A 15766-nucleotide genomic window follows, 5' to 3' on the forward strand; every position below is an offset into this window, starting at 1 on the left:
GAATCTGATGCTAGTGGATCTGAGATCACACATTTAGGATCCTTTCCTCTTGGCTGTTGAGTGATCTTTTAAAAACACAAATAGGTTCATAATATAACTACATTTTTTTTTATGGCTTTCAGTTGGAATCAGGATCTGGTCTACACTCTTCAGATGGCAAGTGAGGACTCATTAGGAATTGGCCCTTACTTATTTCTCGAGCTTGACTTGTTTTCACCTGTACCCCTTGTCCTCTTCAACTCATTTTCAGGATCTGCTTGCTTTGCCTATCACTGCTATGTGAATGCTCTTCTTTGCTTGGAACACTCTTCCTCCTTCCCCCAGTCTTTACCTGGCTAACCTATAGGTAGACCAGACCTCCCTTCTTCTTGGAAAATCTTGTGTGCCCCACCTCTGCCTGCCCCCCTGTGGAGAGCACTTACCACTGTGCAGTGTTAACCCTTCACTAGTCTTTGTCTCTTACCAGCACCAGGGCTTTCATGGCAGGCATCATGTATTTGTTATTAAGTCCCCAAGAAGTTTGGTTAGGGGATAGAGGACGGAAGTGAGCAGATGTGAGACTGAGGGGCAGTTGTTCTAGGTCTTAGCCCTACAAAGGTTACAAAACATCACTAGAATAACTTGGGAACTGCTTCTTTTCCCATTAAAATAGACAGTCTCAAGGAGAAGTAATAAAATATTCCTGCTGGTGTAGGCCTATCACTGTTGAGTATTTTGGCAACCTCGTCTTGCTATTGCAGTCAGTAGGGGTTGGAAAACAGAGTAAGGGCTGGCCTACTACTGTTGACATGCATGTTGGAATGTTTCAAGACTCTTATGACCCAGGTACTCTTAATTCAGAGGTCACAACCAGACATCCCAGTGTAGGAAAATACCTACATTCTCATGGAATCCATATTATATCTCACTGTGTGATTTAAGTAGAATTGCATTGAAGATGATAAAACACCGAGGTCAAAGGAACCCAGGTCTCAGCCTGACGGGAGAAGAGCCATGCCATCTTGACACTCCCATCAGGACTGCAACCCATGCAACAATATTCTCTGCAAGTCACCATATATTGGGTCTTTTTGTTGCAGAAATTTAGCCTTCATCTTAAAGAATATGGATGGCCTCATGCCTCCTTGGCAACTTTGTCAGCATGAAGCTCCTGGCTCAGGGATGAGCTCCTCATGTCTTGCTCAAAAAGTTTGTTGCAAGGAGAGTACCGTGGAGAAACCAAGCAGCTAGAGCTCAGCCTGGCCGTTCTGTGCACAAACCTAGTCTCATACAATTAACCCCACAAGCCATGTTCCCTCTTTCTTATTCCTCTGAGGAAACAAAGCAAATAAAAAAAGAATATAAGCCAATGTTAAGAGGAGGAAGCACTTCCTCCCTGTGAGAATTCAGAATGTGGGTGCCCACCATCAATTAATACCAGGGAAATAACAGGAAATTCTCTGGGGAAAATGTGAAAAAGGGAAGCATTTGCTTTTGAGCTGTCTGAATAATGAGTCTAGGGAAAGCCAGTATCTTTCTTTCGCAGGCTGTTGCTACCTTCTCATGAATACCACTAGTGCATTTGCTTCCAATAGCTTCTAGCCTCCCAGGAAACAACAGAGCCCTGACATTCCCCTGGCTTCCTGGGAGCCTGCAAAGCAGACATCACTGATCCCATTCTCTAAATGGGAAAACAGAGGCTCAGAGGTTGAGTGATTTATTTAAAGTGCAGCATAAGCAAGCAAAGAAGCCAGCAGGAGATAAGAGCTTGTCTAACTCCCCAGTCAATTTTCAGTTCCCCAGATAACAAAGAACCTAAATAAACCTACATCAACACCATATGGTATCAGCAAAGCAGGGAGATGTTGGGCACTCGTATTAAAATGCACTATAAAGGAAAGATAGTTTGTATGTGTGAATAGTCAGGGAGCAAACCATCCTTTTGATAATTCTCATCATTTTTAGTTCAGTAACCCAGGATGACATAAGTTTTGATAGACGAGACAACTTGACTAATACCTATCCAGTCCTTATTCTTCATACAAATTATAAGTCACAATTGTTAGGAATACTCGATAGGTAACAATTTAATTAAGCGTGTTTAGAACTCTGGCTTATCAAATATTCTTGGCGGGAAATCTTGAGGTCCCTTTCAGGAACTTGCCTTGAGTTTTGAAACGAAAATACATTTTATTGTGTTCTTCTGTGATAAGCTGTTTCAGAATTTTCTCCAATGCCAGTAGGAAATGTAGATTCAGTTAAACTACATTGCAAACCTGTTAACCTGGAACAGCCACCAACTAATCCAATGTATGGCCCCCTGGACACAGTGATGCATCCCACTAGGCTGCCATAAGGGCAAATACGATTTGTCTATAGAATTAGGCTTCGCAGTTAGAGTCCCTGCTTTGGGTGTGATATCCTGTGGACTACATGCAGATTTAGTGTCCCCAAACAGATGGGCTTTCCCTTTATGGGCTACTCTTCAGTTTTCTAGGCAAACTGCAGCTGCGCTAATGTCCCTTTGTGTAAAGGAGTGTTTAAGTTGAACCACTTCCCTTTACCTGATGGGTATTCAGAGTTTTGGGCCAGGGACAACTGGGATATGACAACATCTGCAGGAAAGGAAGATCCCCTTCTTTGTGTTCTTTAGGATTGACTGTGACAAGCAGAAAAAGCTTCTCTGGATAGCAGTGAGGTGCAAACAACAAACCTGCTGTGGCTAGTGGAAGCAGGAAGGGGAGTTTGGCAACACATCTGTGATGGTTCAAGGAGTTTGCATGAGGCCACATTAACAAGTTAGGAAGGTCTGCAGGTAGGAACAGTGCCCAGGGCCACACTGGTTGAGGAGCTGCCTTCCTTACTGGAATGCAGTCCTCATGGCACCATCGTCTTCAATCTGAACTATTAGTGATTAGTCAATTAGTGGAAACTAGGTCACATTTTTTGGGAACTCTATCTCTAGCTGCAAAGGAGGCTCTACCTTGGGCAGGGGGAAGATTTCCCAAACACTGAAAGGATGTTCAAAATACAGATGGTGACCCACAACATAAAATATGTCTATTATGTCTACCATCTGACTGTCCAACAACTCCATAAATTTTGTTCCATACTAAAATTCTAAACCTCTCCGATCACAAGAACAGAATGCTTCTGCCTAACAAAGCAAGTATTCCTTGCACAACTGAAAAACATGCCCACCTTCTCCTCAAAAGGAGGATAGTGTAAAATCTTGTCCGTTTAGGCATCAAGCTCTTAGCTCAGGTCACCAGGGGATGTTCACCTTCTCCTGTTCTGTCACAATCCCATCTTGATCCTCTGTGGCCTAAAATGTAAAGTTAATTACCACTTGATGTTACACACACCCTATAAAAAATGGAAGGGAAATGGAAGAAGGAAGAATAGTGAGTACATACAGCAAGGAAGAGAAATAAATGGCTAATATTATTGTTGTGCATGTGGTCTTGTGAATGTGGATGGTTTTAATGACATCGCCTTCTACAGCCATGCCATGTTATTTTTGCCTTCAGAACTAGTGTGTCAGCTGGTTAGAGTTCTTTCCCTGACAAGGGGACTTTTTATGTAGGCTCCATGCCCAGTGTAGAGCCTAATGCAGGGTTTGAACTCAGAACCTTGAGATCGAGACCTGAGCTGAGATCAAGAGTCAGACGCTTAACAGACTGAACCACCCAGGCACTTCACAATCAGACCTCTTCTTAGTGGTCCTTTTTTTTTTTTTTTTTTTTTATTTATTCATGAGAGACAGAGAGAGAGAGGAAGAGACACAGGCAGAGGGAGAAGCAGGTTCCTTGCAGGGAGCCTGACGTGGGACTCGATGCCCAGTCTCCAGGATCATGCCCTGGGGTGAAGGCGGCGCTAAACTGCTGAGCCACCCAGGCTGCCCTCTTAGTGATCCTTCTTTTATTTGGTTACCATTGCATTTTACCAGTGGACATGGCAATACACAGAGGGACCCAAAAATATTTTCTGGATCCATAAAATACTCCTTCTACAAAATGCTATAAACTACCTTATTTTGCTTTCTTAATCAGAATCAATCATCCCCATCAAAAACCCCTTTATTGCCTATTTTTCCAGTGGCATGAAACCTAAAATATCCTCTTGAGAATGTTTTATTTTCTAGTTCAATGAAACATTCCATGTTCCTGGTGGAATTCTTCTTCTCTTGGGCACCAAGGCTTCAACATGGGAAGTACCCAGAATTGCAAGGATTGAAAATAAAGCTTTTTCAATGGGATCATTAGCTCTAATATTGAGCACTGCCCCTTTGTTTACACCTTTTGGTTCCAAGTTCTGTGCACTTTGGTTATACGAGGGAAAATAGTATCATAAATTTATCATGGTTTGGAGAGCATACACATCCTATAACTCAAAAGGGGGGTGTTGCTCAGCTGGCATCATACCTGGAAGTTCAGTAGGTTTTTTTGTTTTTTTTTGGTTTTTTTTGGTTTTGTTTGTTTGTTTGTTTGTTTTTTGTTTGTTTGTTTTAACATTCTGCGAATAGACCATGGGAATCCAGAATTTTCTGAATTGTCGAAGGCTTCTGGTATATTCCCAATTTAAGTTCTCAAGGTCCCCTTCTTTTCTATTAAGACTATATAACTCTGATAGAACAGACTTAAATATGACTTGAATAAGCTATGATTTCAACTGACCAGGGAATTTGGCAACCCTCTCAGGACTAAACTCAGATTTTAGCCCTATATTTGAAAAGGACAGTTTAGCACAGTACTAGGAGGTCCCTGTTGCTCTGACCATGTCCTGAGCAGAGAGTTGAAGCATCCTAGTGCAGTTAGAAGTAACCGTTGATTTATTCATGTCACTCACCTTGTTTGGATTCCTCATCCTACTATATCCCCCGACCCTTGTTTTCACAAGATATGAATGCCAGGTAACCACAGGCACGAATACTTAAAATATCCCACCAGTGTCCCATCTGCTAACACTAGGTGGGTTTTTCACTGCCTTGCCCTTACCAGGTACCCCTTTCTTCATGTGTTTCTGACCTGAAACCACTCCTCAGATCAGTTTCTATATTGGTCAAGGCATTCTTAGCTGCGAATACTAGAATCCACTTCAGTTAATATGCGCACAGGTGTAATGTATCAAACCCTAGAGAGGTGATTCACAGAGGTCAGAAGATGAGATAGAGAGATGTGAAACTATAAGCAATGTCCAAATGACCCCAACCCTGTTGCAGTGGAAGCCCTCCTCCTACTGCTGCTGGTGTAGCCCTGTGGCTCACTTGGCTGGTGATGGATATGACATGGCTCAAGGCTGCTTCTGAAAGATGGCCATCTTGCCAACTCTCTGGCCAACACAGTGTATTCATCATTTCTTTCTTCATGTCCCTCTCTTCTAGACTTAAATCCCACAAAGGGGTATTTGATCCTAGGTCCTGGTCATGTGACTGTACCCTAGCTTGCAGAAGAAACTGGGAAACAAACAGGATGGCAGTATTCATGCGGTGGAAAATTTTCTTGGTAGATGAATGATGGAGCATGAATAATGTCCACTACCATAGGAGGCTTGTTCCTGTTTTTCATTAGTCAGATTGTTTTGATTTTGAGTAATATACCATATCAATAATCTGTTGGTACGTATGGAATCATGAACAGAATCAAGGAAGGGATTTCCAGAGGTGATCTGATCGAGCCTCAAACCTTTACCTCCTAAATATGAAGGGTATGAAATTATTTATTCCCATTGTATATGTGAGGCAAGCTGAGTCCCAAGGAAGTCAAATGCTCTGCACACTGTTGTTCAAATTCCTACTGGGAAGTTAACTTTTTTCCTTTTTTATGGAGGGAGGGGAGCTGCAGGGGAAGAAGGATGAGCAGGGGGTGGAAAAGGACGGAGGGAGAGAGAGTATCTTAAGCAGGCTCCATGCCCAATGCAGAGCCTGACACAGGGCTCAATCTCATGACCCTGAGATTATGACCTGAACTGAAATCGAGAGTTGGACACTCAACCGACTAAGCCACTCAGGTGCCCCAATGTTATGTCGCCTTTTTAGGAGGTTTGATGTCCTTAAGCAAGAGATCATGGTTTTCCAATCTTGGAAGTATAGAATAAATCTTGCTTACAATTTTATTTGAATGCTAGGCATAAATGAATATATAGAACAAGGCTGAACAAGTAGGTAGCCTTGAGTTTTTTTTTTGAAGGAAGCCATAGGAATTTTATACAATGTAGTAAAACAAACAAACAAACAACAACAACAACAAAAAAAAACCCCCAGCAACTGTAGTGGGCATCTTATTTGTTATGTGCTCAGCATCTATTCTTTCTTTGAGTAGTAGTATTTCCTGGGGGAGTTTTCCTCCTCAACATTTTAGCCCTTGTGGTTGATTGACCTTCTGTCCTTCTGTCCCCCAGCCTCGGGTGAATATACAACACAGCTCTGAACAATGAACATATTCCATCCCCCTGCTTTGAGGGACGCTAAAACTTGGTCTTTGGAGAGTGTACTGAGTGAGGAACTCCCTTTCTCTGACGCTTACAGTGGCAGGTGTATGCCGGGAGTGGCTGGGGTCCCCATGCAGACAGTTGCCTGAGAATCAATCAGTGCTAGAAAGCCAGTACTGAAGGGCAGAAAGGGTGTGGATACTGATAACCTCGGTTAACCCCTACAGCCAATTCAGCCCACGCCCAGAATTTGAATTATTTAAGCCACTAAATTTTTTCTGTTTTGGTTGTGGGTTATATCACTTTTTGTCAAGTTTTTGACTCCAAAGGAATCTTACCTGATGATGCCCAAGCAAGCTTCCACATTGGTCTGGCTTCCATGGTAACCTCTGGGTGAGTAGTTCAGCCTCTTGGATTCAAGGACAATGGAGGGCCTTGGAGGTCACTTAGGCCAGCGCCCTCTGCCTGGCAATTCCAATTCCTCCAATGGCTCTTAGGACAACAAGCACCAAGTCAGCCATTCTCGTTCCCAGGTACATCTACTCAGCTTATATTCCACACAGAAAGTCCAAGTAACACTTTATGGAAGTAATAAAATAAAGTCGGGAGATTCCACACCCAGGTGCATACACTGTTTTTGAAGAAGGATCCCTTAAGGACTTGGAATTTCTATCATGGGACAAGACCAAACTATAGGAATTATTGCATCTTCCAAAAAAGAAGGTCATATTCCTATTACCAATAAAGTGGGATGACTATGTAATTCCTTGAGCATCTCAAAAAAAGGTTATATACCTTTCATTGTCTATAATATACATATGGTGTCTCATCTTGGTGCATGAGGCTATTTAGTGGGAGTGGGAGGGGAGTCTCTCTAGTGCAGTGCCAAGGGACTATAGTGCAGGCTGAATGAAAGAAGGCTGACCAAAAAAAAAAAAAAAAAAAGAGTACATACTGAATGATTGCATTTCCATAAAACCTCAGAAAATGCCCACTAACCTGCAGTGACCTAAAACAGAGCAGTGGTTGCTGGAGACAAGGCTGGAGGGGGAGAGTGGAGAGGATTTGCAAAGGCATACAGGGAAACTTTGAAAATGGAAGGAATGTTTGCTATCTCACTTTCACCAGTATACATGTATTGCAAAGTTCTCCAAACACCTCAAACTGTATACTTAAATATGTATGGTTTGTTGTATGCAAAATCAACCTCAAGAAAGGAGTGAAAAGAAAAGCGTATATATCAAACTAAGTAAATGAAGCATGAAATGAAGAGCAGATTGAGCTGTGAGGCATATAGGAATTTAGTGGAAGCTTCCACCCTCCTGAGTGAGCCCCTTATGCCTAGAGAAGCTTATGACAAAGTCAGATGAGGTTCTCAAGCATGACCTGTCTTAAAAAGGCCTGTTTGCCCCAGGTTCTCCCTGACTTGTGCACACCAGTACCTGAAATCCCTACCAGCATGGTCCCTCCAGCCCAGCCGCTGGAGACAGGGCCTTTTCCACTGAGTGTGTGCATCGTGGTATCTCATTAGCTAATGCCTCACTTTATTTACTCTAGTGGCTCCTAACCTTTCCCCCGAGGAACCCTAAATTACACACCAGGGAGATTCTGTGACTCTAGGTTCAAAAGTAGCTCGTAATTTTTCAAGTGATGAGTTTGCATGTTGGGCTAATTAGCAGAACTCCCAAACAGCTCTTAAACCTTGGGCAGCACTTACTCCTTGCCCAGTCCTTCTATCCCTGATGCGCTCCTGTGGCCCCTCACCCACTCACACTGGAGCAGAGATGGACAGTTGAGGCTGTGACTGCTGCCTTTGACCCTGGCATCATGTCGCTTGTGATAACGGAGCTGGATTTGCTTTCCACTTCTTTCAAGCCAACCTCCCCCCACCCCATATCCTTTATCCTCCTGGGTTTTTTGGGCAAGTAAATCCCTCAGATAGTTCTTTAGGATCTGCTGTGTAAATCCTTAGGAGTGCTCCTTTCTGTGCTGACCTGGGAGTTGCCGACCAGTCAAGTGGCTAATCTTGCAGAATGACTGGTTGAGTGGGATTTACCTCTGTGGGCTCACAGCCATTGTGCCAAGTTTGGTGTGCAGGAATAATATGTAGGCCTGGTCAGTGTAGAATGCAGAGAGGACATGGGGAATGGAACCAGGAACAAGAGGGTGCCCGGGTTCTGGTGGGGTGCTACAGACTGGAGTGAAGGGTGTGAGAGGCCCTGTGGAGGCCCTGTCTCCATCCTAGGGTTACAGGGCTTTCCTTCCTGTCTTCTGTCTCAGACACTGGGAAACTTGGCGTGAGGCTCTGGACACCCTATTCCAGGCATACTGTCCTCCCAGGAGCCTGGAAGCCACATGTCTGGTTTCCACACAGAAGAAGCAATTCAGTTTGAAGTTAAGTTTTTAACTTAATGACAGGCTAATCCGTGCATCTTGAAGGGGACAGCGTGGAGCCTTGCCTTTGCTCTCATATCTATACCCCTCCTGCAAGTCCAACACACACACACACACACACACACACACACACACACACACACACAAGCCTCATTTGCGAAGATGCCTCTGAAATGTATTCACTGAAGATAATTATAGAGGTCTAACACTTCTGCTCTTCAATTAATGCTATAAAATTAATGATCCTTCATTTTTACATCCTATGCAAATGATGGTGTCATCTCCAACTATGAGCCTCTCTACTCACGTGCTGAATATGATTAGTGTCCCTTGAAGCTGAATTAGAGCATGTGACCTCCCGGGGTATGGCAGGAGTGCAACCTTTGCACGTAATTTCCAAGGTTTCATTACGATATGTTCTTAAAAAGCAGAATTTCAGAGTTGACACCAAAACATGTTTCAGTGACTGATCTTTTGGGGTTGTGGCCTTAGGAGAGGGCAGACAGGAAACAGCTCATAAATCTCCCGTTTTCAGCCTGAGATTTACCAGGCTCCACAATAAGCATGTTTCCAAACAAAGGACAGAGATTCCTGTAAGATAATGAGGCAGGTAAAACAGAGTGCAGTGTACTCCAATATTGTACCCATTAGAATATCCTTCTGCAAATAGACCCAGGGGAATGCTTGGCCAGGGAGTAGACCAGTTTTTTTGACAAAAAGTTCTGAGAACTACCAAAAAATGGCTGGCTCAGGGGCTCAGAGAGGGGGGAAAAACTAAGATGTTACGATTCTTTCATGTCAAAGGCTGGAGTAGCAAAACTTAGGACTTGGTGCCTTCCGCTAAGGATGGTGACATCTTGCAGGCATCATTGGGTGCACACAGCCATCTCGGGAGGCGTGCTCCTGTACTGCAGGCAGCTTGCAAGGGTTGAAAATACCACACAGCTCGAGTGCCCTCACACTCGGAGTCGGTGTCCTCACTCTCATTGAGAGAGGTTTTGTCAAATAACAGGATGCCATCTGGCATTTGAGTCCTGGGGAGAGTGTGCAACTGAAAGGGGCTGGGGAACTAAGGAAGGTGACAGAAGGGACACGAAAGAAGGAAAACAGAAAGAACCTTGACTGTAGGAATTGGGTCCCAGGTTGATGAATCCTGAGGTCTCTAGCAGCCAGGATCTGTTGGTCTGATGGACACATTCCCGAAGCCAAGTTCAAAGAGAGTGGGCCCATTAGTCCTTTGTGATCTGCTGAGTTGTGTGAGACACAAATATTCAGAAGATTCTTTTTCCTCAGTGGCAAGAGAGACTTCCTTGGCTGAGGGAACACTGACTGAGTTGAGAAAATTCAGAAGTATGGAAGAGGTGGGTTTAAGTGGCCTGCAGCCACAGGTTTGTCTGGCGGGTGACAGAGTTGCACGTGGGAAAGCTGCTGAGCTTTTGCATGGGGAGTGTTGCAGTTCAGTGAAGCAAAGACTTGTGCTGTGGGTGATGTTACTTTGCACGACCATGTTGCTGTGGCTGCTGCACCAGGCAAGTAGCCTTCCTGGTGTCCTGCTCCATTAGAGGAAGACATTGAGGGAGATGCTCCAATACAGGGCCTTATGGATGTGTAGGAGGGACAAGGGGGCTGGATCAGAAATGTGGGCTGGATCAGAAATAGGAGCTGCCTTCTGTACTCATAATGAGGGAGAGAAAATTGTATTCACCAGAATTGCTCTTAGAGAGAGAGCTCTGAATATATTTGGATGAAGAAATATTTTAATAAGCCACTTGGGGTAGAGGGTGAGACCCAAGAGTATCGTCAAGCTAGAGAAGTTATTATTAAACTGTTCTGCATGTGATAAGGAGACGAATTTGTCATAATCATCAGAGGGAAGAGGAGAGAAAAGAAAAGAAAGTGAGGGGAAGTGGGGGGGGGTTGGTGAGAGGTGGGGCCCTGTGTATGGAGAACCCCTCTCCATGGCTCTGGTTCCCAGCCCCAACTCTTAAATAAAATGGGGATGCTCTTGATGGGGTTTTGTGAAGCTCCCTGAAGGAGCCGAGGTTTGGGTCTGGTTAAGGTGGGGGAAATAGAGGCCGCACCCATGAGTATGAACCTCAGTGGGGAGGTGTCCAGAGGGACAATAGTCCTGGGCGGTCCCGGGATCCCAGCACAGACTGGGTTTTAATGGGTGGTAGAACTAGTTTTGAATCAAGTTTATCTCATTTGTCCAAAGATGGGAGAATTGGAGGTGCGGGCAGCCGAAACCCAGGTTATATATGTATGACCATAAAGCGACTGGAAGAGCTGAGGATGCCTGTTGTTGTTAGTTTATTTTGTATGAGATGTCTAAAATGGGATACCATAGAATCTAATGAATTTGGAGATGGGGACTCTTTATAGAAGAAATTAAGATACAATGAGTCCATGTGGGCAGACCCTAATCCATGTAAGTTACTTGGGAGGTAGGGCTTTAAAAGGGGTAATTCAGTTAGTCTAAGGTCATCAGAGTGGCTCCTTGATCCTGTATCACTGGTGTCCTTACAAGAAGGAGAGAGTCGGGGTCAGGCAGCCATGCACAGAGGGAAAGACCCTGTGAAGAGGCAGCGAGAAGGTAGCTGTCTGGCATCTTGGTCTTGAACTTCCAGCCTCCAGAACTGTGAGGAAAATATGTGTTTGCTATTTATGGTACCCGCCCACCCCTTTGTGGTATTTTGTTGGGCAGCCTAAAACTAATCACAGAAGGGAATGAACCACCAGTACTGGATTTACCTGCTGGAATGAATGCCAGGCTCTTCTCCCCTCTTCCAACGAGCATCTCTCTCTGCTCACAGACCCCACCTTCTTTCTCCCCTTGCTTTCATGGCTCCGGGCTTCACATTGTGAGATTCTGGTCCTGGTGATTGTACATCAGCCCCAATACCTCTTAACTTGTGGAGATTGGGCATCACAAGTAGGCCACGCTGCGTCTTCCATCTGTCCACTTCCTTGCCTGCCTTTGTCCTCTGTGGACACAAATGATGAACTTCCAAGGAGGGGTGGGCATTTTTTTTAAATGATAATAATGACTAAGCTACTACTCAAGGAATTACAATACAGTAGTAGCCTGTAATTCTACTTTTCATCTCTCCTAAGAGAGAAGAAACATTGTCCCAACACTTAAAGCATTTATTATATCTTAAAAGCAAGCTCTTATTTCTGGTTCAGAGACTTAATGTGGCACTTATAATTATATTCTAGAGACAACATTGTTAAAAATTTGGGTATTCATGCTAAAAGTGATTTTTAAAAAATATGTAATTACCTATTAATTCTCCCAAAGTGGTATGATTCGCCTTTTTCTTTTCGTTCTTTCTTTTTTTTTGTCATATTTCATACTAAACAACCCATTTTTTAAGAAAATCTCTGAAATAACACATGGGTGCCTTGGCCTTGGCATAGTTAAACTCTGCAACACATGGTGATTTCTGCAGGAACATTAAACTGAAGTCATAACAATGGGTAATATTTTAATATAATGGAAAATGATCATTAACTTTTCTCGACAGGAAGGAAATGAATTTTCCTCATTGTACACATTCTGCAGAAAGTAGGTATGAGAACATTTCAAAGGCTGTTCTCCCCACCCAGAATAGGCTGCAAGTATCATCCAGACAATAGCCTTACAGAGTCTGGTGTCAGCAAACTGAACAAATAGAGCTTCTGAGGGAAAGAACGTGGTTCCATGTCTCAGAAATACATGTAAATGAACTTGAGATTTTAGAGTGTGATTAGGCCTACACAGAGTAAAGTACCTTTCCCAGGAGTCTTTCGCAAATCTCAGGTAAGTCGTTATCTTTCTCATGTTCTTCTCCCCCACCCACTCATCGCAAATATCCTATTAAACCTCCATAGATCTGTTTCAACTTAAAATGGTGCCTAGTAATATTCTAAGTATGCATTTATTAAATATTCTGTGTAAGTCACCAGGACTTGAGAATATTTTTGTGAGCCATCTGAGACTCTTGTATAAATTGTTTTTTTTTCAAAGTCATGAATCTCAAAAGTTGTCTTCGCTATAGTTGTCCTGGTCCCTTACACCACCACCCCTCAATGATTCTTAGCTTGTCCCACTTCTTGTTGCCTCTGTTTCTTTTGGATTTTGTCTGTCTCCATAGTTCTTAGCTGCCCAAATACAAACTGTCTAGAATATAGGCACACCCTAGGATTCTCCTCCCAACATTCAGCATCCAAGTCAGACCAAAAGGGAACAGAGGCCAGATTCATTAAAACAGTGATCCAACACCAATGAGGGAAAGAAAAAGGAGGCAGACCAGTTTTTTGCAGCCATGGAGTCAAAGCAATCAATTGATTCAACCTCTTTTCATTTCAGTGTTTTTGGGGACCATGGACACACAGCTCTGAGGGTCTCTCCTTGGATCTCACACAGCTTTTTTTATTGTTTTTTTTTGGGGGGGGGGTGCCTGCCTTCTTGGCTGTTCATTATTACAGAAATGGAGACGTGGTATTTGATCCCCTCACCCACATTACCAAGCAGCTTGTTGTTACACAGATTGGGATCAGCTCACCACCCACCTCCACCGTAACAACTGTTGGCACAGGAGTCTGCTGTGACTGCACCAGATGTGCTCTCCTTCCCCCAAATGCCAGCCCCCGACAGCAGTTCCAATGCATGATGACCCCTGTTTGTAGCTGGCAGGACTTGTCTGCAACTTGCATCATTAATAAAAACCTTTTCACGCCTCTCCAGGTTGTCAACACAGATCAAATTTTTGTCTACCACATTGCTCCCCTCCCTATTCTCCGGGTGCCCAGTGAAGCCTTTGGAAAGGAATTTCTGCTGGACCTACTCCTACTCTGAGTGCCTGTGAATCTTTGGCAAACCTTGCAGTGGCCCTGCCCTTCCTCTCCCCAGCCCCTTCCCTCCCCGAGGCAGAAAGAACTGGCAGCAAACTGCATTCCTGCCCTCCTGCCACTGGGCTGATGGTAGCTGTACTGTGCTCCCTTCAGGCCTGGGGTACCCCCAGCCTGGCGACAGAGTTCCTCTACGAGCGACCTTGGAGGGACATAGGGCTTGTGTGATCAACAGAGGGAAAACAACGTTGCTAAAAATCCAACCTTGCAAATGGCAAAACCAGCCAAATAACAAACAAAACAAAACAACCCTGCTTCTAAAATGAAAGTCTGAGTTTAGTCTTGATTATGAGGATTCTGATGAATTCTGAACCAAGTGATAGCCCATGAAATATATTTAGTTTGCTCTATTTTTCTCACCCTCTTTATATCCCTCTAATCCTTCTCCCCACTCCTTTTCCAACAGGGTCTTGAGACTTTGTGGGGAAAAAGAAAAGTAAAACTGGGTTGGAGTTGAAGAGATCTGGGAAAGGACAGAGAAGCCAGTCAGAAATCAAAATTCTTCCCTTGTGTTTTCCTCTTTGTTTGCCCATATGAAAGAAGGCTTCATTCAGTCCTTCCCCCACAGGGCCACCATGAGATACTTCGTTTTTCTTTTCCCTCTATTTGAAATTTAGGGTTTTTTATTAGTATATTAAATACAGAGAGACATCTAGAAATAAAAAATGCTAGAAAGAAATTTGAGGCATGACCGCACAGTTAGTGAGGCCAAGAAGAGGACCTGAAGTGAAGAACTCCACCAACTCCAGTCCTTGATATAAAAGGACTATCTTCCCTACCCACTGTAGATGCTCAGTGGTAAGGACAACAAGGACAAACCCAATGTGTTGGCTGCTGATGTTCATTCATTCCTCACTTCTGTTCACAGTGCTTCCTGGCAGGCATCCATGGCGCCATATGCTTTGGGGAAGTGGGAATGCTGAATGTTGAATGCTGTGGTAATGGGGAATTGAGTCTTATTGCTTCATAAGATTCCGGGTCGCAGAATTGTTCTGAAAAGGAACATGTCCCAATAGGTGTATGATAGGAATCATGGGATGGGATGGGACTTGAGAGAGTCCCTCTTTAAACTGAGTTACATACGTGAGGAAATGGAGGTCTAGTGAGGCAAAGCAACTTGGCCAAGACCACATAGGTGGTTAGCGTGTAGGTAGAGCCTTAGAATTTGAATCTGGAACTCCTGATTCTCCTATCCTACCGACAAATGTGCTACTTGTACACTTCAGGATTCACCCTATGGCTTTAAGGGTGACCCCAAGATCAGATACTGAAGCTTCCTATATTTTAAGCCATTAAGGTATCAAGAATCTTTTTGCTCTCTTATGCCAAGCAATTGATATCAAAACACAAAGGAATAAGGAGTATAAAGAAAAAATGGGGCTCTAGAGTGAAAATAAATTGCAGTTCTGCATAGACCATGGCTTTCTCTCTTAGAATCTCAGTTTTCTAATCTGTAGACTGGGAATCTTCCTCCTCATCATATCTTATAGGCCCCTTGTGGACGTGATCAATAATTGATGGAGAGCATCCGGCAGAGAGACTGGCACATGGTAAATACCTGATGATGATAGTTAGTTGAGCAGGAAGAAATTGTCCTCTAAAATCACACAGCCAAGCCCTGAGCCTGAGAAGCTGGGTCAATGGGACAGAAGCCTGGAGTATTTGTGGCACAGGACAAAGTCCTGTCACATCAAGGTCCCTTCAACTGCTATTCCAGCCTAGACAATTAAAATTCTTAGACCAAGGGCACTTATGTATGGACAAATGTATTGGAATCATTTTGTAATGAGATGATTTCCCAAAAAGCATCCAAGAAAATCAGTCTCTGAAGTGACATCTAAAGGAAGAAAAAGTAGGCTTTTTTTTTTTTTTTAAAGATTTCATTTAACAGAGAGTGGGAGCAAGAGGGTACAAGTAGGCTCAGAGGCAGGCAGAGGGAGAAGGAGAAGCAGGCTCCCTGCTGAATAGAGAGCCCGAGGTGAGACTCGATCCCAGGACCCAGGGATCATGACCTGAGCCAAAGGCAGATGCTTAACTGAGCCACGCAGGTGCCCCTGAAAAAGTGGCTTTA

This window comes from Canis lupus, chromosome 2, assembly GCF_003254725.2.
Source record: "Canis lupus dingo isolate Sandy chromosome 2, ASM325472v2, whole genome shotgun sequence".
NCBI classification, from domain to species: domain Eukaryota; kingdom Metazoa; phylum Chordata; class Mammalia; order Carnivora; family Canidae; genus Canis; species Canis lupus.